The 13986-nt window shown below is 41.4% G+C and overlaps 1 protein-coding gene across 1 annotated transcript in view; it reads left to right on the top strand.

Moving 5' to 3' along the window:
- The first annotated feature begins 816 nt into the window (after positions 1-816).
- plcg2 (phospholipase C, gamma 2) overlaps positions 817-13986 on the top strand; it is a 51014-nt gene continuing 37844 nt past the window's right edge. Inside the window, exon 1 of the mRNA XM_085414959.1 lies at positions 817-1181. The gene's annotated coding sequence lies outside the window, so the exon portion shown is untranslated. The remainder of the gene's footprint in view (positions 1182-13986) is intronic.

The following is a 13986-nucleotide window of genomic DNA, read 5'->3' as shown; positions in this document are numbered from 1 at the left end:
GTCTGGTTTTGCTCCCCTTGTCTCGTTAGGCCTGATTTGCCCCAGCTGTGTTTCCCTCCTGTTACCCATTCCCTGATTGCTCCCTCTGTGTATTTAAGCCCTGTGTTTCTTTGTGTCTGGTTGGTGATCTACCGTCATCTTGCTGTGTAAGTTTATTTTGGCGTCTCGGTTTTTGTTACTGTTTGAGTTTAGCATTAAAGCTGTTTTGAAGTACACTCTTGCCTCTGAGCGTCTGCGCTTTGAGCCCTCCTTACCACCACTCCTGTCTGCACACAGCCCTAACCTGACAAAAACTGATCGGTGCCAATGCCATTCCCAATATGCACTGGCTGACGTCGGGGCAGCACAAGTACGAGCATTTTTTTTTTTTTGCCGATGCCCGTGATGCCGCCCCCCACCACGATGCCACCCTGGGCAACCGCCCGTGTCGCCTAAAAACCACTACTGCCCGTAGTACAGAGTAGACAAAATCATTTTGTCTGGAATTAAAGTTCAATCCCCAATAAGTGTATCCAGACAATTGAAATCTGATGCTAATTTTTTAAAACAAAGGCTTGCTAGGTGCCTTCCTGCCGTTACGCCCTGGTAATCCCAGCGCAGTAATTTTCTTCCCATTATTATTCCCATAAATCTGTGAATTTTTAAACAGTTCCCACTTTGTTTGTTTTTGTATTTATTCTGATATAATTAATCCCCCCCCCCCCCCCCCCCCCCGCGCATCCCCCTGTTGTGCCACCCGTTAATAAAAAACCTGGAAACGCCCCTGTTAGTTGACACTCGTAGGTCAAACAGCTGTGTGCGTGTTTACATGAGCGCGTGAGACTGTGAGAAGACTCCAACACACAGAGAAACGTGTTATAAACGACCTTTTACGACTTTTATGTGAAAACACAAGCCTGAGCATCAGAAGCGCTCATCCTGCAGCTCACTGCCCTCTCGTACTTTGCATAGATACCGTCCTTGCTTCCGGACTTTTTTATAACTTGCGGGCTATAATGCAAGTTAACTTTTACTTCCTTGTACACTCACGCGGATAGAGGAACTGGCCGTTTTGCGGGTGGCCTTTTTGTCAGCGCTCTACATCCTCTCCTGTTTCACTTCAAAACTCTCAAATCATGATTAGATAGAAAACAAACGAGCGGCGACTTTGGGAGCTGTAAGGAATCGATTTCACTCACAAGGTAAGCCGGACACTTTACTTTTCTTTATTTTTTTTCCTTCTTTTCTGTTTTTGGTGTCAGTTTTCTAGCGACCGCGGTGTGACACAGTTCAGCTAGCTGAGGGGAAATCCGCTTTTTGCTGGCGGCAGCTGCAGCAGTGTGTGCGGGGCTGCAGAGGATGTGTCTGACCAGGCGGCTCAGCGTGGAGGCAACTCCGTGTCAGAGCGGGACCGGTACCTCCGAAAGCCTTCACGCACGGCGCACTTTACATTTCTTCTATGGGGAACTAGTTTTGAGGTGAACCGTTGGGTCCACGTGGAAGAGTTTCACCCATATTTAATTCCAATACTTCAAACTTCACTGTGTTGGTCAGGATAATAGACACGGGGCCCTCTGCGGCTTTAGTGTGGGGCTTTGTGTAGCTGTTGTGCCATTTTATTGTAGTTTTGCGCCACTTTTGTGAGACTTGTTCTATTCCATAAAAGTCGTTTTTGTGTGATATTGCATTTCCTTGTTGTTGCTTCTTCTCCTGCCTTGTTTGGGGTTATTTGTGTGCTTTTTGTCTTTGTTGGTCGTTTTACGTCAGTTTCACTGCTGGAAGGTTAGTTATTGAATATTAAGAGGTCGCAGATTAGTTGCTCTGCTAAAAATGTCTTGCATGAATAACTGTAATGAGATGATCTCATAATGTGGTTGTATTTTTAGGCAATTTTAAGTGATCTGTGCAGGAGACCTGATTTAAATCAGGGTGTGCACGTTATTTTAGTTCATGCCTCTTTCTCAAGTGTGCCAGACCATTAAAATCACAGCACCATAACCCGTAATGTCAGTATCTTTAAGTAAAGCACATTATGAGAACAATACGTCCTTAAAAAACTGTCAAATAACTAAAATATTGTTTTGGTTTTTTTTCCTCCTCAAGTTAGCAATCCATCTTTAAAACAGGAGTAATAGCGTCTATGTTTCCCACATTCAGTGACTCTGCTGTCTTTGGATCTCAGTGGAAAGGCACAAAGCTTTACATCTTCACCATTCAAACAACTAATTCACAATTCAGGTCTTTTCATGCCTGTGTGGCAATACTGGCATCACCACACCAGGAGCAGTGTGCTTTTTCTTTTCTGAAAAGGTCTTTGGCACAGGATTGTGTTTTCTGCATTAGATGTTTCCTCAGCAGCACGTTCACTGCTGCTAAACAAGTTTTATTCTATTTAGGGCCGATTTCTGATTTTAAATGGAAAAAAAAAATGTTGAATTTCCAGCTGTGCAAGGCACTCGTGTCAGACAACATGGCCCCTGCTTGGTGTGGTTGGCTGATCACAGGCATGGGCGACTGAACTTGCTAAGAGCATCACTGAGGCGGTGCAAATTCAAACCAGAGAACTGTTCAGAATCAGTGCTCAGACTTTTACTGGCAAACCTGTGGGGTCTGTAGATGCAGAGGGAGCTCCTTACAAAGACTGTTTTGGAGATCTTTGGCTACGTGGAGTGAAGGATTACAGGAATTCAACCAGCACGCAAGCTGCGGGAAATACTTGCACACACCCTTCCAAAAAGCCAGCGCAGCATTGCCTTCGTTAAACGCTGATTGGCTGTAAAGGTTAAACAGGAAAGGGAACGACCATAGAAGACTTTACCACAATGATAAAAAAGCACAAAAAACAACAAAGATCAAAGAGGCATGGTTAGAAGCAGAGACGGTGGACAGTTTCCACTGTTTTCAGTTTCACAACACCACCAAGGTCTCTGTATGTCGTGACATTTATCTTCTCTGTGGCAGGGATGAAGCTGAAGGACCAACAAGTGCACAGCACGAACACGAGTTTCTCACGTTAGTAGCTGTCCCTCAGATCTGTATCTCTGCCCCTTTGTCCACAGCGACAAGATGTAGACGTATTTCTGTAAATCCCAGTTGTGCTGGGACCATTTTACCCCTGATGGTGTTGCACTCAAATGTCCATCTTGTCCAGAGTTATGTGAATAAAGGCTTTCCTGCATGGGAAAAGATAAAAAACAAACACAATAAACCCCAGAATGTGAGTTCTACTGCACATTTGCAGCTCATCACAGATGCCGTCCACCTGTCCAAAACTCACAAGAATCGTTATTTGTCCTACAATATGGGTCAGAATTGAATCAAGTTTGCATTCAGTGTTCATGTAATGGGTCTAACACGAGGTCACCGGTTTGTCTCTGTCATTCTCTCTCACCAAACCTAAAGAACGCATCACTCTCTGTTTGTGCTTCACACACGGATCGTGAGCCAGATGAGCAGCGACATCTAGATTCCCCTTTATGATCACCAACGTTTGTATGAGGAGTTGTAATTTAAGGATTTTCTGAGCAACTGAAGTTTTCTTCCATTCTGTTGACTGCAGAGGTGAAGTATATCACAGACAAATTTGTCACATTTATTCAGGAATCTCTAAACATAATTTTCTCTTCAGTTTGCATCTTGATCATCATCTTGTGTCTCAAATTGTTTCTCAATTTCCTGGTTCCTTTTCTTCCTCTTTGCATTGCTTTTGATCAGTTTGAGTTCACACTGTGTCTGTTTTGTTTTTGGTTGTTGTGTATTGCTTTAATTATTGTGTCCATCTACGGTCATTCTTTGGCTCTTTGAGGGTCATTTTGCATCTGTTTCTTTTTGTGTATCATTTGTCATTTTGTGTCTCTTGCTTTTGTGGTTTGAAGTCCTTTTTGCCACACTGTGTCACCTTTTGCCCTTTTTGTATTTCGTTTGGGTCTTTTTGCCTCCTAATGATTTTGTCTGTCCTGTGTCTCTGCAGTTTTGCTTCTTTTGTCTTTTTTGTCATATTAGTCTATTTTTCCTCATTTCGTGTCTCTCTTTTGGGTCCTTATGTGCAGAGTTGCTATGTATTTTATGCTATTTGTTCATTGTGCATGCGTTGTGGTCATTTTTGAGTCTTTTGTCTTTCATTCTTCTTGCTCATAGCGCGCCTATTTTTGTATAAATATAGTATAAATATCCAGATGGAGACACAAATCATCTTCTATGAGAGGCAAATGACTTCAACAAGACATGAACAAATTCTAAAGAAATTCAAGGACTGAAAATAAGATTTCTGTTTGGGTTGCCATGAGAAACAATGAGACACCAAATTACCAGAAAAAGACTCAAATGGACCATAAATAGCTGCACGTTGCCTTCATTCAGCAGACGTGTGTCCTACAGCTCGTAGTCTCATAACCTTCCTTGTCCTTTTCATTTCACTGAAAAACCAATGCAACGACGTAGCTGTAGCTCTGTGGAGCGCTAACACAGCCGTCTGTGAAAGTAAAGCACCTGCAGAGACGTTAAAACTAAACGACAGACCCCAGAGTCACCGTATCTGTATCGCTGCTTCTTTTAAGGGCAGATATGCGGAGAACATTTTCATGCACGTCCTCTTGATCGTATTGATGGGGCTAACGGGTCTAGCCTGTTCTCTTGTTCCTTTTTTCTCACAGCCTTTGGCCGTAGATGTCTGTTGAAGTTGAATGAATACATTGTTGGCTGGCAGGAGGGAGATGGCGAAATGCAAACAAACACCAACAGTAATGTTCGCGTCCACCTCGTGGATCTAAACTCACTGTTGATGTTCACAGAAACACGCTGCTCCAGCTGCTAATAATCATTTTACTTCACTATGGCAGTGTTTGCTTAAATGGTTAATATTGATCCTTATTATTCACTGACACCGTCCTGTGAACTGTGTGCGTGTAAGTGTGTGCAATCGGTTTGTAAATACTGCAGCAAGTAATTAACTGGAATATTTAGTTTTTTTGATATTCCAAATAATTTCCCAAATATGTGATGAGCAGTAAAACAGCCGCCTTGAGTCAGTACTTACAACATAATGTAAAGTGTTTCATCAGGTTAACTGGAAAGTTTAAGCAGACTGACTAATCTCAGTATTGTAGCTAAATTTGTCAAAAAGTAAACTTTTTGCTGTTTGAAAAGTTCAAATCTGTGTGGCAGCCGTAGGAAATGGCTCTGCAAAAGATTTCTGCAAGAAAAATAGAATTTTTAACGCTTACCATTTGTTCTCTGCGTGAACAGAGAGGCCAGGCTTCAGTCCCCCGGTCTGCCCCGATTACCCACACCGACGACGTCCTGTCCTTGAAAGTGTTCGCACGTGTGCGTGCAAGTCCATGAAATGTTTTGAATGACTTCTGATAAAATTTGGCTTCCATCCATGGAGATCTTCACGGCCCGCTCAACGATTTATTGGTGGAAAATTTACAAAAAGCCTTTTAAATTAGAAACTATGATCCTTACAAGATCAAAACTGCGTGGACAGAGCAACATGTAGGAAGCACCATAAAAAGATTTAACATAGCATGTCATATTTGACCTTTGACCTCTTCTTCAAGGTTAAAAGAATGATCTAAAAGTGATAATAATGCTGTTTGGAGCTCTTTAATATGGAGATACGTTTTCAGATCGACATACGTGTTAGCATGGGATACTTACTGAGTACAGCTGATTAATTTATTATTGTGACTTTGTTATCCACCTTACAGTAACAGGTTATTACTGTTCAAATATATAACAATTTAAATACATGTGAAATATTACTGAAAAAGTTCCTTTTTTTTAGTTTTAGAAAAGAAAAATACACTTTTTAATTTTTAATATTAAAATGTAATTCAATAAGGTAAATAACTGTTCAAACTGCACTACAAACTCGTTAAGGACGTTAATGTAGAAAAAAGCCCCCAAAATGAACAAACTGTAAATAATTTGTTAAATCTCGTATCAGCTGGTAGCGTGATGTCACATATTTATTATCATTTATGCAGATGTTTGCAAAAAGAAAAGAGCAAAGTAACATTCTGCATATTTGGTGGGTTTTTTCTTTTCTTTTTTAAATGCATTTTAAAACTGTTTGATCCAAAGTTCATATATGTGTAATTGTTAAAGAAGCAATGAGCTAAAAGAGGCTAAACCACAGGTGTCCAACTCCAGGCCTCGAGGGTTTTAGATGTGTCCTTGATCCATCACAGCTGATTTAAATGGTTAAATTGCCTCCTCAACATGTCCTGAAGTTCTCCAGAAGTCTGCTAATGAACTGATCATTTGATTCAGGTGTGTTGAAACAGGGTGAGATCTAAAGCCTGCAGGACACCGGCCCTCGAGGCCTGGAGTTCGACAGCCCTAAACAATTTAGCAACTGTGTGAGGAGATAAATAATAATAATATCAAATCTCTTTCATGTGTTTATCGTAAAGCTTCAACAGTTAAACTTATTTGAATAAATGAGTCGAAATTAAGTTTTTTTGTTTTTGCCGCTTCAGCTCTTTAAAATCAGGTTTCATATATATTGCTGCAGTGAAGCGAATGCCATTAGATCTGCACTGTTAGTCCTCAGACTAAACAAGCTGAAGATGTCAGTTTGTTCTACTCTTTTCTTAAAAAGATGCGTAGCTAAAGTTGTTTTCATTACTGTTTAAATGGGTTTTTTGTTTCTCTGGTGCTTTTCATTCATATTTGGGTTGCATGTAAACAGACTCATTATTCTAACTTTCTTTTATGGCACAAGTGAGTGGATTAAAGTGAGCCACAGACTCAGTAATGCAGCCAAATTATGAATGCATCACCTCTGCGTAGGCCTGTGGGGTTTTGAGGAAGATGTGAGATAACGTTGTCCTATACTGCAGAAATGATTTGACTTGTGATAAATACCCAAATATTAAGACAATAGCCATACAGTTCATGTTGGGGATAATTCAATCCAGTAAAAACGCCGAGTGTAGAGCTTAGAAAGACCGACGGACACGGACATCTGTCCTCTTTCCTCTGCTGCTGCGGCGCATTCACTGCCTGCAGGTGTTGCTGCTAGAAAGTGAGAGGAGGCATTTCTCAGCCTGCAGCCAAGTTAAAAAAAAAAACTGCTAGATTTGAGAGTGTGGCACATTAAGCAACCAGCTGTTCTATATACATACATACATACATACGGCTCAGCGTTAGCTCAGTCAGAACAAAACTGCACTCTAACTACGAGCAGAAAAACACCAAATAAGAAAATAGACTGAAGCTTTTTTAGATTCTAAATGACACTTCTGAAGCGAAACGTTGCACAGGCAAAAATGAAACTGTTACAGAGACAACAATCCTTTTGTGGAGTACAAGAAAAAAGCATAAAGGAAGTTTGACGTCTGTATGATTTAAAGAGCTGTAGCGCGTGTTGCACCTCACCCAGCACCTCAGGCTGATGTGTCATCTTCAAGGTGCAAATCTTCATGCTCTTTCTGTAACATGCATCTCTGTATATCTGCTGTTAATCACCCGTAAATGATTCTTTTGTTCCACAGCATCTTAAACAAGTTGCTTTAGACTTTAGCTGGTACCTCACTGCAAATATTGATATTAACCAACACGTCTTTGCTGAGGATGAGCTGGATCCTTCAGCCTCTTCAGTGCACGTGCTGAACTCAGCAACTTTCTGAGTTGCTGAGGCCACAGTGGCCTAGTTTACAGACAACCACAGACTGTATATAAAAGATGGGCACAGCGACACAAAGCCACATATAGGTTTTGGGACATGGCGGTTGCTGTTCTGGCTGCTGCTCTGTTACTTTTTGGAGCCAGAAGCTGCACTCGTAAACTGCACGAAGGACACATACATGATTTGTTGTTTTTGTAGTTTTGCCTCTTCGCGCCACCGCAGTGGATTTTAAATCAAACAATCGATATGTGATGAAAGTGTAGACGCTCAGCTTTAAGTCTTAAATACAAGGGCTCATTAACTGGCCACTCATTTTCAGAGGCTTAAAAGTAAATTACTAACATCATTTTCAATTTAAAAATGGATGAAAATCATTAGCAGTTCATAACTGAGCCCGTGGACATCCCTACATGCCGTTTCCCCCCCGAGATGCTCTGCCAGGCTTTTGCTGTGGCTGACTTCTCTTGCTTCATCTGTTGCACAGGTTGCTTTCGGCTCATTGTCCATCTGAACTTTGAAGTCTGTCCACACGGTTTTGCAGCATTTGTGTGAATCTGAGCAGAGTGCAGTCCTGTCCACAGTTCATCATGAGCAGTCACATCATCAGTAAACACCAGTAACACGGCCTCCATGACCTGTTCGTTACCTACTTCATACTTTTGTCATGTCGTTATGTCGGTAAAAACAGGTTAACCTCGGTTTAGTTAGTTCAAAGAGGCTTGTTTGGATGTTTAATCTGCTTCTTTTAAAGCCTGGGCATCTCTTGATGACAGCGATACTCCTTCCTCCTCATGAGTGTTCCTGACTTGGTTAGATGTTGTGAAATAGTTTTTCCTTAACCATGGAAATAATCCTGTCATCCACTTTAGTTTAGTCTTTGGTCTTTCAGTCTGTCGGTGCATTCCTTCTGTTTATGAATGAATCCGATTGTTTATATGGTCAGTTTCTGATATCTTTCTAACCGGTTTATTTTTGGTATTTCAGCCTGATGGCCTCCCTCACATGTACTTATATTGTTTTCAGCTCAAAATTACAGTTAAATGCGATAAAGAAGAGAAAGTCTGACTCTATTGTTGCATTATAGCTTTTTTAAATTTAAATCTTTTCTATAGAGATTTCTGAAACAGGTATAAATTCTATAAAAAGGTAGGGACCTTAACCCAGCGGTTCCCAACCCCCAGGCCATGGACCGGTACCGGGCCGCGAGAGTTGAGGCTCGGGTGTGAAATGAATGGTTTTCAGGGTTTTTTTAGCGTTATTTATTCATTTATTTATTCATTTATTTCTTTATTTTACCATTTTTATCATTAACCTGGTTTCCCTGAGTCTTTTCCCGTGTGTTATTAATAAATCTTGGGTTTTTTTGGTACCAGTACTGGTTTTATTTCTCTTTGAAAATATTGTCGGACATAAACTGGTCTGTGGCACAAAAAAGGTTGGGGACCGCTGGGTTAACCAATCCCAAACCCCACCCATGACCTGCTGACCCCATTCACAGCAGTACAATGCTTAGCTGCCTACCATCCTCTTTAGCCAATACACTGGCTATGGAAGCATGTCATACAAGCCAAATATAAAAACATGCAAAGTATCCCTGTAAATAGCAGCTTTGTGTTTCTATGAATGCATTCCTTTGGCACCAAAGGTGGTTTGGCTGAAAGAAACATCACATCCTCATTTCACATAAACACATCTTCCTGAAATGTTTTCCATACAGTCGTGCAGGATGTTCACCTGACTAAGGCCTCAGTTTGTGCTTAATAAGTATGAGGAAATTTGTTAATGTAAATAAGATCCTTAATAGGGACTGTCCCTCACTGGACTTCAGTAGGAAAAGCAGGGGCATAGTGCTGTAATTATGTCAGTTAATTATTCACCTTTCCTCAGAACACTGAAGAATGCTCAGTGTTTAATGTTTCAGCCGTATTCACAGGAAAGCACATCCTGGATTTTTACACATACAGACGTACTTTTAATCATATGTAAAGATAAAAATGGCATTTCTTCTTAATCTATGCTCTGTTTTGACTGTAACTCTTCACTAACATTTCTTAATGTACTGTATTCAGTGTTGTGACACACTTCACAAGAGGTAACTCAAAGTTTACGCAGCTCAAAGTGAAATCTTTCATGTTGGAGGCATGTTCAGTCTCCAAGCGGTTTATTTGTTCTGTTTTTTTTCTCCTTCTCTTCACCCAACCCCTGACAAACAATTGTTACAACTACTTCTACTCAAAGAGCTCAAAAATATTAGACACATTAACAATGTTATGCTGAAGTGCATGATAGTCACAGTGTAAGGAACTTTCAAAGTGTTACGTTTTTGTGGAAAGGTTTTCACAGTCTCTGTGCAGTGCTGTGAAAAACTGCATCATCTGAGACTCTACAGGCCTCAGCTGGCAGGCTAAGTGTTAAAGTTCATGAAAGGACCATTAGAAAAGGACTGAAGTACGGCTTTCTCAGAAGGGTTGCCAGGAGGAGGAAGCCTCTACACTCTAAAGAAAAAACGACAGTCAGGTTTGCAAAGCTGCATCTGAACAAACCAGAAGACTTCTGGAAATATGTCCTTTGGACAAATAAAGCAGGATGCAGCAATGCTGCAGTGGTGGAGTCCTGACCTCAGCCTGACTGAAAGCTTCAGAGAGCTGTGAGACTGATGAAGTCATACAGAAAACAATTACTTCTTGCTGAATCATGAGGTGTAATTAGTTTTTCACAGGGCTGCATATTACAAGGTTTGCTGCCTTAAAAACCTTTCTTTTACGGTGCAGTTTTAGCTCCCGAGAGAAACTTGTTAGAGCACTGTTGCATCACCTTCATTTGGGTACTTGGTCCTAGTGCACATTTACCTCACAGTGTACTGACTTCACCTCATTGCATAGTGAGTTGATAGCTTCTCCGCTACATAATAACAAGCTTGTTACGTTCCCTCAGAGTGACTTCTTTAGCTCAGAGTTAGCTGTTGCAACTTTGAGTTTTGTTACACCAGCAACAATATCCTCGAAAGGCCTCACCACCATAACTGTCTCCACCTGTGTGTCTCCAACCGTTTCAGTAGCGTACAGCTGCATGTCCCATCCTCTGCAGTGAGAGTAAGACAGAAAATCCCCCCGTGTCATAAATTTGCTTTATTTCCTTCGTGAAAACAAAAATAAGAGAAAAACTTTGTGATATTTTTAGAGGAATTATTTCTTTTAGGTGATTAACATCATTAACTAACATCATTCACTTGGCATTTGTCAGCATCATCAGTGAAAGTTGTGGCAACAGTGGAGATGTTACTGCACCATCCTGGTAGGTGTTTGCTGGATCTTTGTAACATCTGTGTAACAGCCAGTGTTGGGTAAGTTACTTTAAAATAGTAACTTAGTTACATTACTAGTTACTTCTCTCAAAAGTAACTCAGTTACTTCAAGTTACTCGTTACTTTCAGAGTAACTAGTTACTAGGCAAAGTAACTTTGGTTTTACTCAGAATTCTCTTGTTAATGTGTTGCTTCCATAACTTTGCAGTCTTCTAGCTTGCTTACTTGCCACAGTGCACTGTGCCACCTACCAATAGAAAGGAAAAAATAATGTGCACATTTCCACGAGAGAAATCCCACGCCTGGACCGTCATTGACTGCTGCCATGATTCTAGCCTACGTCACAGCGTCATGTGCACCTTTTACATCAACACAAAAACTGCAGTCGTGGTGCTTTGACTGTACTCAGAACTCGGAAATTCTGCCTTCTGAATAGGAAGATGTAGGTAACACCAGACTGCAGATGAGCTGCATACAGGGCTGGACTGGGACAGAAAATTGGCCCGGGCATTTTGACTAGAGACCGGCCCACCATTATAGGAAAAATCATAAAGCCTTTGAATGATAATAAACACTGACTGTTGTGACAGTGATGTTCACTGTTTTGATGGTATATATGCATCAATCTATCAATCGTTTGTTGTAAGATTCAGATAATTATTTTTTAAAAGCTAGGCATTTTAAATGAGAATAAGAAAGAAAAGTATTTCTTTGTGCCCCCCTTTCCCTGTTAATGCCCTACATGGCCCCCTGGCAACACTTTGCTAGATCCGCACCTGCACAGTTACCAGCTGTCAGCTACCTAAAAAAGGATCCTGGTGTTATTTGTCTCTCAGAAACAGTTCATAACTTCCCTTCAACTCATTCATGTCACCTAAAAGGTAAACCTGTTTCTCCATCACCTGCTCAGCTCTGATGATCCAGTAAGGACATCTCCTGGTTTCATCTTCATGTTTCCCTCTCACCAGATAACCAAACCGACATCATGACCAGCAGCTTTACAGCTGTGGCTCCAGCAAACATCAGCTGATACTAGAAATTAATATTAAATAAATTCTAACAACAGCTGATCAAGCTTAAACGTGCTGCTGTTGTTTAGCGCGACTGGTTTCCTCTTTCGGCGCAAAGTGGGCAATAAACAAACAAGAGAGCCGATCAGCTGATCATTGATCAGTTTCATGATTGAAGTAGAAACAGGAGAGAGAGAGGGTGAGAGGATGAGAGAAGAGGCAGCTGTGCAGCGTAAACACAGAATAACACCAGCTTTGTGCCTTTTCCATTGTAGCTGAATTACGGGACAAACTGTTCCTTTTCACCTCAATAAGAAACGCGTAATATTTTCTCTGAATACCAGACGGGACGGTTGGCAACTCTAATAACTTATGAACAAAATAAAGTTCAACATCATTAACTTCATAGCACCCACCCAGCTGTATAGAAACTCCGTCATGCTAGCTAGCACGCAGTACGGAAAAAGTCAGAATAGCGAAAATAAACTTCACCTAAACCTGGTTTATATCTGACCCAGAGAGACTGCAGGTCATAACTTCTTACCTGAAGTTCAGTTCACACTCGGACCGGCGGCCGCCTCGGGTCTCTTTTCCTTCTGCGTCCCCTTTCCTTCATCCACCTGCTGGCCTCCACCACTTGCTAATGTTACTGAATCTGTGGAAGCTCCGCGACAGCCACCACACGAAGTAACGAGTAACGACCCTATCTAAATCCCAGTAACGACTAACGCGTTCCTGATTTTGGCATAATAACTAGTTACCGTGCTCGTTACCACAATAATAACGTAGTTACTGTAACGCGTTACTTAATAATGCGTTAGTCCCAACACTGGTAACAGCGAAGCCTGTCGACGTTACAGTAGGTTGCAGTTAGCTGCAGTACCAGCAGAGGGAGATATTTTATTTTAAGCCGATATGAAAATAATGAGTTTAAACAGACTTTACTAACACATGTAAATGCATATTAGCCACCTAGCTTAATCGTTCCTGGCATGTATTTCATACCTTCCTTGTTCACTAGCGATTTCTTGGCTTTAAATGTATCATCTCCCCCTGCAGGTGGGCTGCTTGGACCGGCGTGTCTGTTACGTGCTTTCCCGTGAAATTAGGTTGCTTGGAGACATTGTTTGGCCTGACAATAACAACAACAAAAAAGAATAACAAACAAAAGCTTTCAAGCTTGTCTAAGTTTGCACTGTGTCATGCACACCAACAAACCTCATGCTTCTCATACTGACCACACCCTCCCAGTTTGGTGATTTCTCTGATGTGTCAGTGATGCTGCCTGCAGCCCAGGCATGCAAACTCTAATTGTAGTTTGCTTCTTAAATGGAAATGTCATTTTAAAGCTTTTGAGGGTAATGGTATGTAGATGTTGTCTGTCCGTCTGCAGGCGTCTTGAGTTAAAACTGAAAGACGTAACCTTGGTATGCAGGACTGAGATAATTGTGATTAAAAATCGAATCAAATTGAAAGCGAACAGATTTTGGACAGTTTATAGACTGTATTTTTAAGATGGCACAGCATCTTCACACAGTGATTTCTGGAGGCTTGGGGTTTACACTTTGACCTTCTTTTTTTTGAGTTAGAAGTAGACACTAGATGAGTGTAATGGCGTACAGGTGCAACACACAGGTACACATATGCCTGCTAGTCGAGTTTCAGGAGTGGAATTAGCGGCGCGCTAGCTGCTACAGCTGCCTGGACCAGCACACATGCCACTCAAAGCAGCTTCTCCCTAACTTAACACAGTTGTTAGGAAGGGGGAAATGTTCGGCAGAGGTCAGTTTTTTATACTAGTCTGCAAACATGCATATTTGTGCTGCAAGTCCAAGCATTTAACTGTGGGGATCTGTGGCCGACTCACTTTGGAGTCAGCCTCAAGAGGCAGCTAGAGAAACTGCAGCTTTTTGCACTTTGCGACATGAGTGCTTATGTAATAATGTACATGGGTTGAAATGTCAACACACTGACCGGAGTTGCAGCATGTGTGATCTCAACTTCCACTTCCTTTTGTATTCTGCTGCCTTTCTGTTAGCACACCCCGCAAATGAGATGAA

This window comes from Rhamphochromis longiceps, linkage group LG7 (assembly GCF_057381845.1).
Source record: "Rhamphochromis longiceps isolate RC_006_pf linkage group LG7, R_longiceps_female_GT1.1, whole genome shotgun sequence".
NCBI lineage: Eukaryota > Metazoa > Chordata > Actinopteri > Cichliformes > Cichlidae > Rhamphochromis > Rhamphochromis longiceps.
The sequence above is the reverse complement of the archived record's forward strand: the minus strand, read 5'-3'. Positions and strand labels throughout refer to the sequence as shown.